The sequence below is a fragment of the Rhinopithecus bieti genome, unplaced genomic scaffold (assembly GCF_001698545.2).
Source record: "Rhinopithecus bieti isolate Rb0 unplaced genomic scaffold, ASM169854v2 scaffold_64422, whole genome shotgun sequence".
NCBI classification, from domain to species: Eukaryota; Metazoa; Chordata; class Mammalia; order Primates; family Cercopithecidae; genus Rhinopithecus; species Rhinopithecus bieti.
Window position 1 is genome coordinate 123550 of NW_016824337.1, and position 14940 is coordinate 138489.

The window sequence follows — 14940 nt, forward strand, 5'->3', positions numbered from 1 at the left end:
AACCAACCCAAATGTCCGTCAATGATAGACTGGATTAAGAAAATGTGGCATATACACACCATGGAATACTATGCAGCCGTAAAAAAGGATGAGTTCATGTCCTTTGCAGGGACATGGATGCAGCTGGAAACCATCATTCTGAGCAAACTATCACAAGGACAGAAAACCAAACACTGCATGTTCTCACTCATAGGTAGGAATTGAACAATGAGAACACTTGGACACAGGGCAGGAAATATCACACACAGGGGCCTGCTGTGGGGTAGGGGCAGGATAGCATTAGGAGAAATACCTAATGTAAATGACAAGTTAATGGGTGCAGCAAACCAACATGGCACATGTATACATATGTAACAAACCTGTACATTGTGCACATGTACCCTAGAACTTAAAGTACATATTAAAAAAAAATTGGAGATACCATCTCACACCAGTCAGAATGGCTATTATTAAAAAGTCAAAAAACAACAGATGCTGGTGAGATTGTGGAAACAAGTGAACACTTACATATTGTTTGGGAGTATAAATTGGTTCAACCATTGTGGAAATCAGTATGGTGATTCCTCAAAGAGCTAAAAACAGAGCTACCATTCAACCTAGCAATCCCATTACTGTGTATATACCCAGAGAAATATAAATCATTCTATCATAAAGGCAAATGCCTGTAAATGTTTATTGCAGCACTATTCACAACAGCAAAGACATGGAATCAAACTAAATGACCATCAGTGACAGATTGGATAAAGAAAATGTGGTACATATACGCCATGGAATACTATGCAGCCATGAAAAAGAATGAGATCATGTCTTTTGTGGAAACATGGGTGGAGATGGAGGCTATTATCCTTATCAAACTAATGCAGGAACAGAAGACCAAATATCACATGTTCTTACTTATAAGTGGGAACTAAATGATGAGAACTCATGAATGCATAGAAGGGACAACAGACACTGTGGCCTACTGGAAGGTGGAGGGTAGCAGGAGAGAGAGGAGCAGAAAAAATAACTATTGTGTAGCAGGCTTTGTACCTGGGTGATAAAATAATCTGTATAGCAAACTCCTGTGACATGAGTTTACCTATATAACAAACCTGCACACATGCCCCTGAGCCTAAAATAAAAGTTAAAAAAAAAATACAAATAAAGAAGAAAGAGACTATCTTAATAGCAAATGTCCAGAAGAATGGGTTCTTCTGGCTCTCAAAACTCTGACTTTTGCCAGCTGACCCACTGAATTGCTGATAGAAGATGCAATTGTTGGCCACTATGGGTGACTGCATCCTTGGGGTAGGAAAAGGAAAAGTAGTCCTTAAGAGGTAAAGGACAGCTGGAACTGTGAGGATGGTGCAGGCACCTTGGGAAAGAAAGACAAATCACTAGGAATAATCAGGCAGCAATGACTGAGGATTAGTTTCCATTGTGTGATTGTGTTGATATTTGAAAATAAGAAGGTATTTATTTTACACGCTGCAGTAATTAAGCAAACAAAAACCTATACGACCAAAAAGTGAAGATTGATACATGCGTTCATTGAGAGCAGGGAAAATTACACTCGCAGAGGAAAAGATTCCATATGTTCTCCAATACCTAGGCACAACTGGGTGCCGCTTTAATGACTTTCCAAATGCACCCCGTTGCTCTTAGGTATTGAAGAACATATGGCACGTTTCCCCTTTAACTGTGAATTTCCTTGCTTTTGTCAGTTGGTGTCTCAAGCTTAATGTATTTTAATGCAGCTTTTGTGGGTGTGAATACAGTCCGAACTTGTTATTAGAGAGGCCATGTTAATAGTATACGCAGATGTTATCTCTTAGTCTTCCCCAAATATGCTGCTAAAATCTAAATATACAGGTCTAACTTTGAAATTGTTAATAAAGGCCCTCAAGAGTTTCCAAATCATTCTTCTGAGCTCCAAACTTAGCATGGATGATAAATGACCATTTAGTTGCCAATATAGCACAATATTTCAATTTCCTGCCTTCCCAAAGGTATTTGAAAGGTTGTATGAAGTTCATACTCACAGTATGTGTTGTCTACAATGCTGTGATCTCCGACTGGCTAACTTTAACCAAAACCTTTTCAATTAACTCAACACATTCCTGGATAAAACCAGCCCACTCTAGGCTCTGTACAAATATGTCTTTATTGATTTTCTTGGCAAAGACTCCCTAAATTACGGTGAAATCTGTTCTTTCAGGTGATGTAGAAAAGGGAACATTGGCAGTATAAGGCAAATGCTAAATGAACAGAAGGATGATCAACATTTTATATCCGAAAATACAGTTTTAACTGTCTTGTGTTTTTTGTACAAGCAGCCTCTGAGAATGTTAATGAATCTCTAAAGGAAAGGAAAAACAAATCCTCATTCATAGTCCTGCCACCCCCCGCAAATCAAATTGTTTTCATTTTTTCCTCATCCCCGTCTAGTCCTTGTCAATATGCATACATAATTTTTACATAATTACACTTCCAGTGTAGAAGCAATTTTGTAATCTGCTTTTTTTTCTGTTTAAAATTATAGCAATAGGGTTCTAAGGAAAGCTATATAGCACATTCTTGTGGACAAATAGAGCAGAGCCCATAGCAGAAAACTGAAACTCATATACTGAGGTTTGCTGGGCAAATAAAGCCCAGCATTTCAAAGTATAGAAAGTTCCCTGAGTAGACTAGGTTGGCTCATTGTTTGCTTTTCAATCCTCATTGTAAGTGGGGGAGCCAAAAGAGGGCTGCATAAGATTGTCCCATTATTCTGAGAGCCAGGCTGCTCAGAGAAAGGAGCCCAGTGCAGGCCAGCCGACAACTCCATTGGGGGCTTAATATCATCCTAATAAAAGGAAACAAGGCTGATTTCTGGTGATCCACCAGAAGGCTGACTACAGAACGAGCATTTTTGAAGTGCGTCACTTACAGGAAAGCTATTCCTTTCTGTTGACTGAGGACCTTAAGCTCACTGCATTGAGGCTAAGGCTGTGAGGCTAAGGCTTATTTTAGGCATACTGAATATCAACAAACACACTGATTCCTGTTGCAGATGGAAATTATGATCAAAAAGTGATTGGAGTGACAGAATTCCTAAATAAAGGTTTATACATACAGCTAAACCTACAGTTAGTGGATGTAACACTTTTAAAAAAGGATATAGATATACAAGTTTAAAAAAATCATGTGTTTCAGTTAAAACTCAAGCTTTGCTTAATATTTATTGGTTGGCTAAGTCAAGCAGTAGTTCACTTGAGGCAGAGAAAGAAATTTCTAATGTTTTCATAGAATTGGGAATATGAGAGGAATAATTAGAATACAAGTTTGCGGATTCTTTCTGCAAGTCCACATCACTGAACCAATTCTCTCTGTTCTCATTGCAAGATTTAACATCAAGTAATCCCTTCTGAATAATAACATATCCTGTCAGCTAACTATGATGTTAGCCAGAATGTAGATGGCAGCTATTGGGCTGTGATTATTACCAGGGCTATGATTATTACCAATGTCTGAAATATCAGATTTGGTAGTCATTGCTTAAAGAAATGTAGCCTGTATACTATTTTTTCCAATTTTGATTAAAAGTCTAACTTACTCCAGATTTATAAGCAAAAGCTAGCTGACAAGACTATTGTTTGTGAAGTCATGACAGACTGAAATGTACATAAGAATTTAGTGAAACTTTCGAACAAGATGGAATAACCCTATATGGGACATAATATTGCAGAGTTTCTTAAACTCCCCCTCCCCAAGTGTCCCTAACAACAGAGGAGTGTGAACACTCCAGGGGCCCAGAAGCTGTCTGTTAAAAGCTTGAAATTTCTTTGAAGATTCTGTTTTATCTTAAAACATCACGGGCCTTTGCATACTACTTCATGATATGTTCGTGTTTGTTTTGATTTTTAAAAATACTTTACATTGTCACGCAAATTATATAACTTTTCCTTCCCAATCTTTAAGGAAAATAGATGTTCCAGGAAGATGTATTATGTTTATTCTACGGCTCAAACTGGTTGCATGTGTCTGTTGAAAAGCATAACAGAGCTATTTTAAGATCTTATTTTCCAACTATTAAAAGTCACTTTAGAATTCATTAAATACCAGGGAACAATTGTCTGAAGCATTTTACCACTGAACTTCAGTCCGCCAGATTACTAATATGAGATAATACACGAGAAAATTATTTCAAACAGTCCTTGGTGCTGTATTTGTGTTAGGTTCTAGCATTTGTTGATTTCTTCTTCCTCTCTCTGGAGCTGTGTACTTCAAGCTTCCCCAGCTAATGCATTTGCCTCTGTGAAGTTTTCATGTTAGGGTTTTAAAATGCACTTTGAAGTGAAACAGGCCTACATTCAGATCACACCTCTGCCGTTTCATAGCCTTGTCAAGTGGGAATCATAGTATCCATTTTTGAGGGTTGTTGTGAGGATTAAATGAGGCAATGTATTTAAAGAGCATAGTATGTAGAAGGGGTCCCAATAATGCTAGCTCCCCTTCCTATGTACCTCATTGTCTTACAGTACATGTGAGCTGGATTTACTAACAACTCTTGCTCCTGATCTCTGTGAGTTGGTATAGTTGGGTAGGGAAAAATACCCTAGGTATCTTCTGCTAGCATTTTCATTGCTCTCCTGTCTCAATGAGCAGTGTAGGATACTTTGTCATTTGACAGCAACTCAGTTATCTGCACCTTTTTCATTCAAAAAACAAAGGCAATCTAGGTAAGAGATGTATCTTCCTAAATCTGTGCCATTTTGAAATTCTCAAGATTCTAGGATTTTCTTTGGTTGATGAATTTTTTATATTAGAATATTAAATGTTCCTTATCTGATCAGATTTTGATAATTTCTTCAGAAAATGTAGATTATTTGCTTGAGATGGATTTAAAGATTTCATTTGCAGTCCAAAAATACTTGAATCACATAATAATATCAACCACTGACATTGTCTTAGACACTGTTCGAAATTTCCTATGAGGCAGATGGTCTTACGTGTATGTGTATGTGCATGTGTGTATGCTCACACATACTGTTTTTTGAACTATTTTTCTATGTATCCATTTGCAGTAATGTCCTAGGTAAATGGTCTCTTTGTTTTCTCTTTTTCTTAGTGTAACATCTGGTGTCATGTTGTCAGTGTTCAAATCCCAGCTCCATTATTACTTAGCTTCACCTCAGTTTTCTCATTTATAGAATGTGGACAATAATAGTGCCTACTTTTGCCAGCCAGGTTTCTTGGTTGCAAGCAACAGCAACCAACTACAGTTAGCATGTTCAAAACAGAAATTTCTTGGAAAGATATTAGGAAGGCTGGCAAAACAGGTTTCAAAAATGGTATAAAACAAAGGAACCTGCAAAGGCCAGTTTAGGTACTAGACTCTGGAGGCTATTTTTGGTACCACGACCACTGATCACTCTGATCACTTGATGCTCCTACTGTTGAAAGGCATCACTTGTTTCAGATGCCAAGTCGTCTATAGGATTATTCAATTGGCCAACTTTAGGGCACTAGCTCATGATCACTACAGTAGCAGGATCTGGCTTTTGGAATGGGAGGTAGGACCCTGCCTTCCATAAAGATTCACACAGTGGGTTGGATGCAGTGGCTCACACCTGTAATTCCGTAACTTTGGGAAGCTAAGACAGGAGGATTGGTTGAGTCCAGGAGTGCGAGTTTAGCCTGGGCAACACAGTGATATTCTGCCACTACAAATAATAATAATAATAATGATAATAACAATTAGCTAGGTGTGATGGTGCATACCTGTGGCCTCAGCTACTATGGAGGCTGAGGTGGGAGGATCACTCGAGCCTGAGAGGTCGAGGTTGCAGTGAGTCATGATGGCACCACTGCACTCCAGCTTGGGTGACAGAGTGAGACCCTGTCTCAAAAAAAAAAATAATAAATAAAATAAAAATAAAAAAATAAAAAAATGACTCACACTGTGGTAGAATTTTCAAACAAGGGAAGAATGTTCAGGTACTAGACTACCATAAAGCAAGTCAAAACACAGTGAAACAAACAAACATTACTGGGAAAAAAGTCTACAATCCATCTCACAGGTTGTTGTACAGATGAAATGAGTGGCGCATAGTTAAGAACCCTCTAAATTTTACCTATTATGATTATGTAGGGGAGAAAAAATATATTTTCCCTTCTACCTTTCTAAGTTCTCAGCTGGGGCACCTGTAACAAAAGACAGATTAACAAGAGAAAAGCATACAAACTCATTTAATATAATTTTTACACGGCAAGGTAGCCTTCATAAAGAAATGAAAACACCAAGAAATGGTTAAACCTGAGCATGTTTATGAGGAGTGAGAAACTGGGAAAATTTGATGGAACAAACAGGTATGAGCTAAGAGTAGTAAACTGGGGAAAACTTAGCAAGGCCTATTCATTCAGATTCCTCTCCACATCCCTCTGCCTTGGTAGATAAGGGTGTTCCTTTCATCTGGGTATAGGGAGGGCACCTCTCACATAAGGGTTTTATGACCAGCTTCAGGGAAAGATCAGAGAGTCTTAAGTACACCTGCCATTTCTCAAATACCTTCAGCTTAAAATATTCAACTTGCCAAGTTGCCATATTTGGGGGTAGAGTGTCCTGAGCCCCATAAATTTTTCTCATATACTATTTTGTAGTAGGTTGTAGTATAGGACTCTCTTTTCACATGTGAATTTCTGCCTTCTGGTTCAATGGTTTCCTGTGATCATTTCTAATGCCCTTAAAACATTTTATATTTGATCCTAATCTTACAAGTAAAATAGTTCTAATAAGAAAAGTAATGGTGATATATTTATATAGTTCAAAATTATTTAAATTTATAGCATCTCATTTAATCATCACAACAGCCATATGAGAAACATTGTAACAGCCCAATTGAGAAACACTGTAACAGCCCACTGTAACTGTTACAATTGAGGTCAATTCTAACAGCCCCAAAACTGTAACTACTAATTGAGGAAGCTGTATTAGTCCATCCTAATAGTGCTATAAAGACATACCTGAGACTGGATAATTTATAAAGAAAAGAGGTTTAATCAGCTCATGGTTCTGCAGGCTGTACAGGCTTCTGGTTCTCGGGAGGCCTTAAGAAACTTACAATTATGGTGGAAGGCAAAGGGAAAGCAAGCACATCTTCACATGGCTGGAGCAGGAGGAAGAGAAAGCAAAGGGGAAGGTGCCACACACTTTTAAACAACCAGATCTCATGAGAACTCCATCATGAGACAGCACTGGGGGATGGTGCAAAACCATTTGAAACCACCACCATGATCCAATCACCTCCCACCAGGCTTCACCTCCAACACTGGGGATTACAATTTTACAAGAGATATGGGTGGGGACACAGAGCCAAACCATATCAGAAACTGAGGTTCAGAGAAGTAATGTAAATTGCCTTAGGTCACAGCTTAGTGGTGGTGGATCCAGGATTCGAATGCACATCTTCTGATAGTCCAGTACTTTTGCCATGCTGTGCCCATTCAGAGAAGAAGAGAGAAGAAGAGAACTTTCTCTCCATATCTGAGTCTTGTCTTGATTTCCTATCATTGGAGATGTTATAGCTATCTTTCCAAATGAGTTGTTGATGGTGTGGGTTGGCAACTGAGAGCACAGGGACAAACATGAATTTTGTCTCTATAACTTCCTAGCTGTGAAACTGCAGACAATTAACTAAAACTCCTTGAACCTCTTTCCTTATCTGTAGAATAGGATATTCTATTACCTTACTTATAGGGTTATAGTTAAGGTGAAATTAGACAATGGATGAAAAGTGCATAGCATAGTGCTTGGCCCACAGTAAATTCTCATTATTTCAGTATTATTATTATTATTACTGGATGAATGTAGAAATGAATAGAAGAGTAGTAGAAGCAACGTGTCAACTGCCATAATTATCTCGGTAATCCGGGCATCACCCCCCGACCTTTGTTTGAATTACCCATATATGTCCATATGTGTGGTCTCTCTGCTTAGCCAACTCTTGAGAGTCTTTGGAGCCTAGCCTAAGTTCCATTTCCTCTGAGGATTTCTTCAACTGCTCAATAAATCTCTCCTATAGTTCAACATTGTTAGTATCACGTAACTATGCTTTTCTAAAATCTTTTTTTTTTCTGCAAAGAATATTTTATTTTATACATCACTAGCCATGAATTTTTGCCATTAGTTACTATACAAATGCTGCCTAGTGCCATTATCCAAATGGCATAACCATTTTACATCCACAATTCACTTCTATAGTTATAAGTAGAATTTTCATGATTTACGTAAGTACATCTATCAGTGAAGATTTAACACTGAGATGCAATCTAACATCCGTAATATCTGATGTTATGTAGAAGGCAATGTAGGAAAGATGTATTTTAATTACTTTTCATTTAAGTGACCTTATGTAAAAAATAAGATAATTTAACAGTTCCAAGTATCCAAAGGGTATTTTCAAATGTACACAAAAGAAATGGTTACAGAGATTTTTAAGGAGCATCTTCCATGTCCACATCCTCTTGTAACTGCTGTACCATTTTCTCTTCCAACTGCTTCCCTTTGCCTACAAGAGGGGCTCGGATAAGATGGATGTTTTGCTTGACTTCTTTGATATCCTGAACTTTCTGTAGCTCTTTATTTTTCTTCAATCTGTTCATTATAAATTTAGTTTGGCGTTTCTGTTTGATCTCTTCAACTCTCTTCATTGCATCAATAGTTTTATTCCATAGCTCTCGCTGGTATTTGATAGGTTCATTTCTACGTTTTTCAAATTCAAATGAATTATCCACTGTCAGCTCTTTACCAGCTGCTTTCCGGAATGCTTTGGTCCACCTAACTTTGCGAGGATTGCGCTTCTTTTTAAAGTTTTTATGACATTTAGATTTGCAAAATCTGAACACCTTGCAATCGTTGCGGACGAACATCATGCCGTGTCCAGGGTAGATGGGCCCCGAACAGAAATAACACTTCTCGATACGCATGTTGAACCCGCGTGGGACCCCACCAAACAAACGCCAAGCTTGAGAGGAAGTGACCTCTAAAATCTTTTGTGTGGTTATCAGTTAGATTGTAAACTTCTTGAGGATTGTGATTAGTTTCCCACAATGACTAGCACAGGGCCATGAAAGCACATAATAGTGGCTTAATTAATGCTTGTCGATTAATTCCCCTGGATCATTCAGAGGAAAGGCCAATAAAAATTGCTGAATAACACTCAACAATAAGAAAACAAACAACTATACCAAAAAAATGTTCAAGAACCTTAACAGATGCCTCATCAAAGATGATATACAAATGGCAAATAAGTATATGCAAAGATGTTTTATATCATGTCATCAGGGAAATGCAAATTAAACAACAATGAGATACCTACACACTTATTAGAATGGTAAGTCCAGAACACTAACAACACCAAATGCTGGCAAGAATGTGGATAAACAGAAACTCTCATTCATTGCTGGCGAGAATGGAAAATGGTACGGCCACTTTGGAACTCAGTTTGGCAGTTTCTTACAAAACTAAACATATTCTTAACATATGATCCAGTAATTGCGCATCTTGGTATCTACCCCACGGAGTTGAAAACTTACGTCCACACAAAAACCTGGATGTATATGTTTATATTTATATCAGTTTTATTCATAATTCCCAAAATTTGGAAGCAACCAAGATATCCCTTTGTAAGTGAATGTATAAACTGTGGTACATCTAGATGACAGGATATTATTGAGTGCTAAAAAACAAAGTTATTGAGCCATGAAAACACGTGGAGGAATCCTAAATGTATGGTACTGAATGAAAGAAGCCAATCTGAAAAGGCTACATTCTGTAGTATTCCAACTATATGACATTCAGGAAAAGGCAAAACTGTGGAGACAGTAAAAGATCAGGGTTTTCAGGGCTTGGGGCATAGAGGGGAAAGAAATGAATAGGTGGAGTATAGAGGAGATTTTAGGGCAGTGAAACCACTCTGTGTGATATTACAGTGGTGGGTACATGTGCTTATGCATTTGTCCAAACCCATAGAATATACAACACGAAAAGTGAACCCTAATGTAAACTATGAATTTTGGGTGGTAATGATATGTCAATATAGGTTCATTAACTGTAACAAATGTACCACTATGATGGGGGATATTGATAGTGGGGGAGGCTGTGCATGTGTGGAGACAAGGGGTAAATGGTAAATCTCTGTACAGTCCATTCAATTATGTTGTGAACCTAAAACTGCTCTAAAAAATAAATACATTTTAAAAAGGACAAAAATATTTCTGTGTAATAATACCATATTTTGGCCTATTTTCAAAGCCCTTTCAAAGTGTAATGGTATGATAATCGTATTACCCCTATGAAGAAGGCATAGAGTGTTTTCAGTTACGTTTTAATGACTGCAGAAACAGCGAGAAAGGGCTTTCTTGTTTTTAGTCCATTCTGCTGTGCTTCTGGTGGGTTTGTATTACCAACTTCCCATGCTGAAATTTCCCTAGGAATAGACCTAGTTCTAACTAGGCAAACAGAGAAAATTTGATCATATGGTCTTTAATTAGCATTATATGTAAAAGGGCAGGGCCTAGTGTTGAAGGAGTCCTGGAAGTGAAGGATCCATAAGTACCTTCAGCAATAATTCTGAGCCTCAGTCTCCTTCTGCGTAATGGAGAAAATCTTTAAAAACATTTTCAGATCTGCTCTTCTGTGACTTGGGCAGTGTATTATTTAGGATAGTACTAGCTGCTATAACCAATAGATCCCAAAATTCAGTGCTGTATTAGTCCATTCTCACACTGCTATAAAGAACTACCTGAGGATGGGCGCAGTGTCTCATGCCTATAATCCCAGCACTTTGGGAGGCCGAGGCGGGCAGATCACCTGAGGTCGGGAGTTCAAGACCACCCTGAACAACATGGAGAAACCCTGTCTCTACCAAAAATAGAAAGTTAGCCAGGCGTGATGTCGCATGCCTGTAATCCCAACTACTTGGGAGGCTGAGGCAGGAGAATCACTTGAACCTGTGAGGCAGAGGCTGCCGTGAGCCGAGATCACGCCATTGCACTCCAACCTGGGCAACAAGAATGAAACTCCATCTCAAAAAAAAAAACAAAAACAAAAAAACAAAAAAACAAACAAACAAAAAACCAAAAAAACCTGAGATTGGGTAATTTATAAAGGAAGGAGGTTTAACTGACTCATAGTTCTGCATGTCTTGGGAAGCCTCAGGAAACTTACAATCATGGAGGAAGGCAAAAGGGAAGCAAGCACCCTTCTTCACATGGTAGCAGGAGAGAGACAGAGAGAAAGAGAAGGTCCCACACAGTTTTAAACAACCAGATCTCATGAGAACTCTATCACGAGCCAGTACTAGGGAGATGGTGCTAAACCATTAGAAACCACCCCCATGAGCCAATCACCTCCAACCAGGCTCCACTGGCAACACTAAGGATTACAGTTCAATGTGAGATTTGGGTGGGGACACAGAGCCAAACCATATCAAGTGCCTTAACACAACAGAAGTTTATTTATTGGTTATGTAATGGTCCAATATAGGTATTCCCAGTCTGTGGTAATAATGATAGGGCTCTGTTTTATGTAGTCATTTTAGTAACTCTGGTTGCCCTTCAACACAGGGTATCCAAGGTTGTCCTAGGGGTCAGCATCTGGCAAATGGGAGGGGAAAGAGCATATAAGATTGTGTTTTAAAGGCCTGGAAGTGGTGCACATAACTTTTATTCATTTTTTATTAGCCAGACATGACTACAATTAATTACAAGGGAAATTTGGAAACATACTGTAGCTGGGTGCCCAGGAAAAAGAGGAGAACATGGATATTGATGAATTAGTCTCTGCACACGTAGTAATAACAATTATCATAAGTAACATTTTAGGACACTTATTCTGTGCCAGGTTCTGTGCAATGTGCATTTACATGCATTATCTTACTTAATCTTTGCAACCTTAATGAGGTGAGCACTATTTTTGATGTGAGCCCAGTTTTTCAGATGAAGAAATGGAGGTTCACATAATCCAGCAAGTCAGCTAGTCAGCTCTAAAGCTGTGCTTTAAACCTGGGTCTACTTGACCTCAGAGTTGGATCCCTTAACGTCTATACACTTATAACTGCCCTATATGATTGTTTAATGTTGGAATATATTCTATTGAGTTCCAGCCTAATGGAAACACAGATCATTTAGTAAAACGCTTTCTTTAGCTCTTTGGGTGTTTATATCATGTTATAGCTGGCCAATGTCCCAGTCATATTTTAGCTCTCCACAGGTGAGCTTTCAGAATATGTCCATAGATAAAATATACTGCCTCAATCAGATTCTTATCCACAGTTTCTCTTGGAATGTTGTTCACACGTGGTATATGAAGTGTTTATGAACGTAGGGAATGATGATTGGAAATGAGGTTGGAAATCTCAGGAGCTACTTCTCTGATGAGGTTTCCAGTTCCCTTTGAGTCATGTGGGACATTGATCTAACTGTACTCTTGTGGTACTGGGAGGGTTCTGCTTTGGGTCTTGGCCATCATCAGAAGGGCTGGGAAGTGAAGCATTCAAGGATGCAAATTAGCATGGATCTGTGGCCAAGGCTATAAAGAATCCAGACTGCCTGAGGTCAGAAACCTTACACACTGAAAGCTACGGACCTTTCAGGTGCATATTTTGCGCGGGAGGAGAATGCACCTGGAGAAAGCAGAGACCGGGATATGGCAAACTCCATGCTCTGTGAAGGGTGGAGGTTGCAATCGGTCATACCGATTGAGGAGAGATGGTGGCCTGACTGAAGAAGTTTAAAAGCCTGCTATGAGGCTAACCAATGTTGGAGGAAAAATATATAAACTACACGTAACGGAATCTTTTGAGTGTTTGATTTTCAACTTGTTGTTTTGATATCTTGTAAATGCACCGGTTTTCCTTACGTATTTTTACTCACTCAGGCTTTAAATTCTGAGAAACACTACTCTTTCAATTAGGTTATGTGACCCAGCCATAAGATGCAATTTAAGCTATTCCTCCACTCTCTGTCCCCACCTACTTCCCTCTTAAGTTGGTTGTGATAACTAGAGGTAGGAATTTTTTGTTTGCCTTGTAAAACAGGGAAAACAAAACAATGTTTAGCATACATGTTCACAGTAGTTCCTCAACACAGGCAGCGGGGCAGCAAGGGGCACAGCAAATTCTGGTGCCGTGCAGATAGCTTCATTTCAAAGGACTTCAGGCCTTTTGCTCTAACCATTTGCTAAGAATGGTTTGCAATTAGTCAGAGGATATCTGCAAGAAAGCCTCGGGCAATGTACTAGGCCTTGAATACCCAGAAACAAAACAGACATTGCTCTTGGCCTCAAGGAGCTCACAGTCTAGTGGGGGACAATACAGTGTGATAAAGGTTAGACTGGAAGAAGGAAAGGAGGGCAATAGTAGCAAAAGGGGTTGCCCTTAGGCATTGGAGATTGTGATGTTTAATATTGAGTGTCAACTTGATTGGATTGAAGGATGCTGTTCCTGGGTGTGTCTGTGAGGGTGTCTCCAAAGGAGATTACCATTTGAGTCAGTGGAATGGGAGAAGCAGACCCACCTTCAATCTGAGTGGACACCATCTAATCAGCTGCCAGCGCGGTTAAGATAAAGGCAGGCAGAGGAACATAGAAGGACTAGACTGGCTAAGCCTTCTGGCCTCCATCTTTCTCCTGTGCTGAATGCTTCCTGCCCTCAAACGTCAGACTCCAACTTCTTCCGCTTTTGGACTCTTGGACTTACACCGGTGATTTTCCAGGAGCTCTCGGGCCTTCGGCCACAGACTGATGGCTGCTCTGTCCGCTTCCCTACTTTTGAGGTTTTGGGACCCAGACTGGCTTCCTGGCTGCTCAGCTTGCAGGCGGCCTATTGTGGGACTTCACCTTGTGAACGTGAGTCAGTTCTCCAAATAAACTCCCTTTCATATATACACCTATCCTATTCGTTCTGTCTCTTTAGAGAACCCTGACTAATACAGAGACCTAGGCTGTTAAAAGTACTAACGCTAAGGTGACCTATGGTAGCGAGTCTTATAGAGCCAAGCCCCTCCACTAATTCTCAAGTAAACTTATAAAAAGTGTATTTTGCACAGTTGGAAAATGAGTTTCTTCCTCCTTTTCTTCACCAAGAAATAATTTCCATCCCTTTTATAAATACTGGCTTGATATCTACCATAGGCCAGACACTGTTCAAGGGCTATAAAGATCTGTGACATTAATAGGGATTGGACGTAGAGGACAGAGGGCTAAACAAATAATATGGCACATGGAATGCTAGAGATATGCACAGGGGATTATGGGAGCACAGAAGGGAGGTGCCTAAATCTAGCCTGAGTATAGAGGAGGGAATGCTGGTGGTCTGTTAAGGTTTTGTGGAGATGTGCGCCTGAGCAGAATCTTCGGGAATAAGCAGGAATTAGCCAGGAGACGTAAGAAAGGGCATAGCAGGGGGGTGGCACATGGCACCCCTGGTAGAGGCAATAGTGCAAGTATGAAGGTCAAATTTTAATATGATACAAAAATCACTATAACCATTCAATTTTGTTAAATGGATTTTCAATTAATATATGTTGCTGATAAATGTATTATTATAAAGATAAAACAGCCTTTTGTGTCAAATTTGAGAATTACAGACATACTCTGAGAGAAAAGTAGAAATTATTCTGAATGCCCACATTGTGAGGGCACCGCCATTAATATTTTGCAAACTGTTTTCTTCCACATAAGTTATGGTAATTTTCTCAAATCATTAAATAATCTTTTAGGTCATGATTATTGGTGTCTGCATAGTATTCCATTGGATTTACTTAAGCGAGCCCCTATTGGCATGTGTTCATGTTATTTACACTTGTACACAAATATAAATCCTGTTGTACCTAGTATCCTTTCATAGATATCATGGCATAGGGGTTAAGAGTGAAGATTGTTGGGTTTAGATTCTAGCTCTGCCACTTATAAGCTCTGTA

The 14940-nt window shown here is 39.1% G+C and overlaps 1 pseudogene across 1 annotated transcript; it reads right to left on the reverse strand.

Annotated features, from left to right (window-relative positions):
* Nucleotides 1-8094: 8094 nt before the first annotated feature.
* LOC108522183 (probable ribosome biogenesis protein RLP24 pseudogene) lies at nt 8095-8995 on the reverse strand (annotated as a pseudogene). Its single transcript, XR_001883399.1, has one exon. The product of XR_001883399.1 is annotated as a probable ribosome biogenesis protein RLP24 pseudogene (transcript).
* Nucleotides 8996-14940: the final 5945 nt, after the last annotated feature.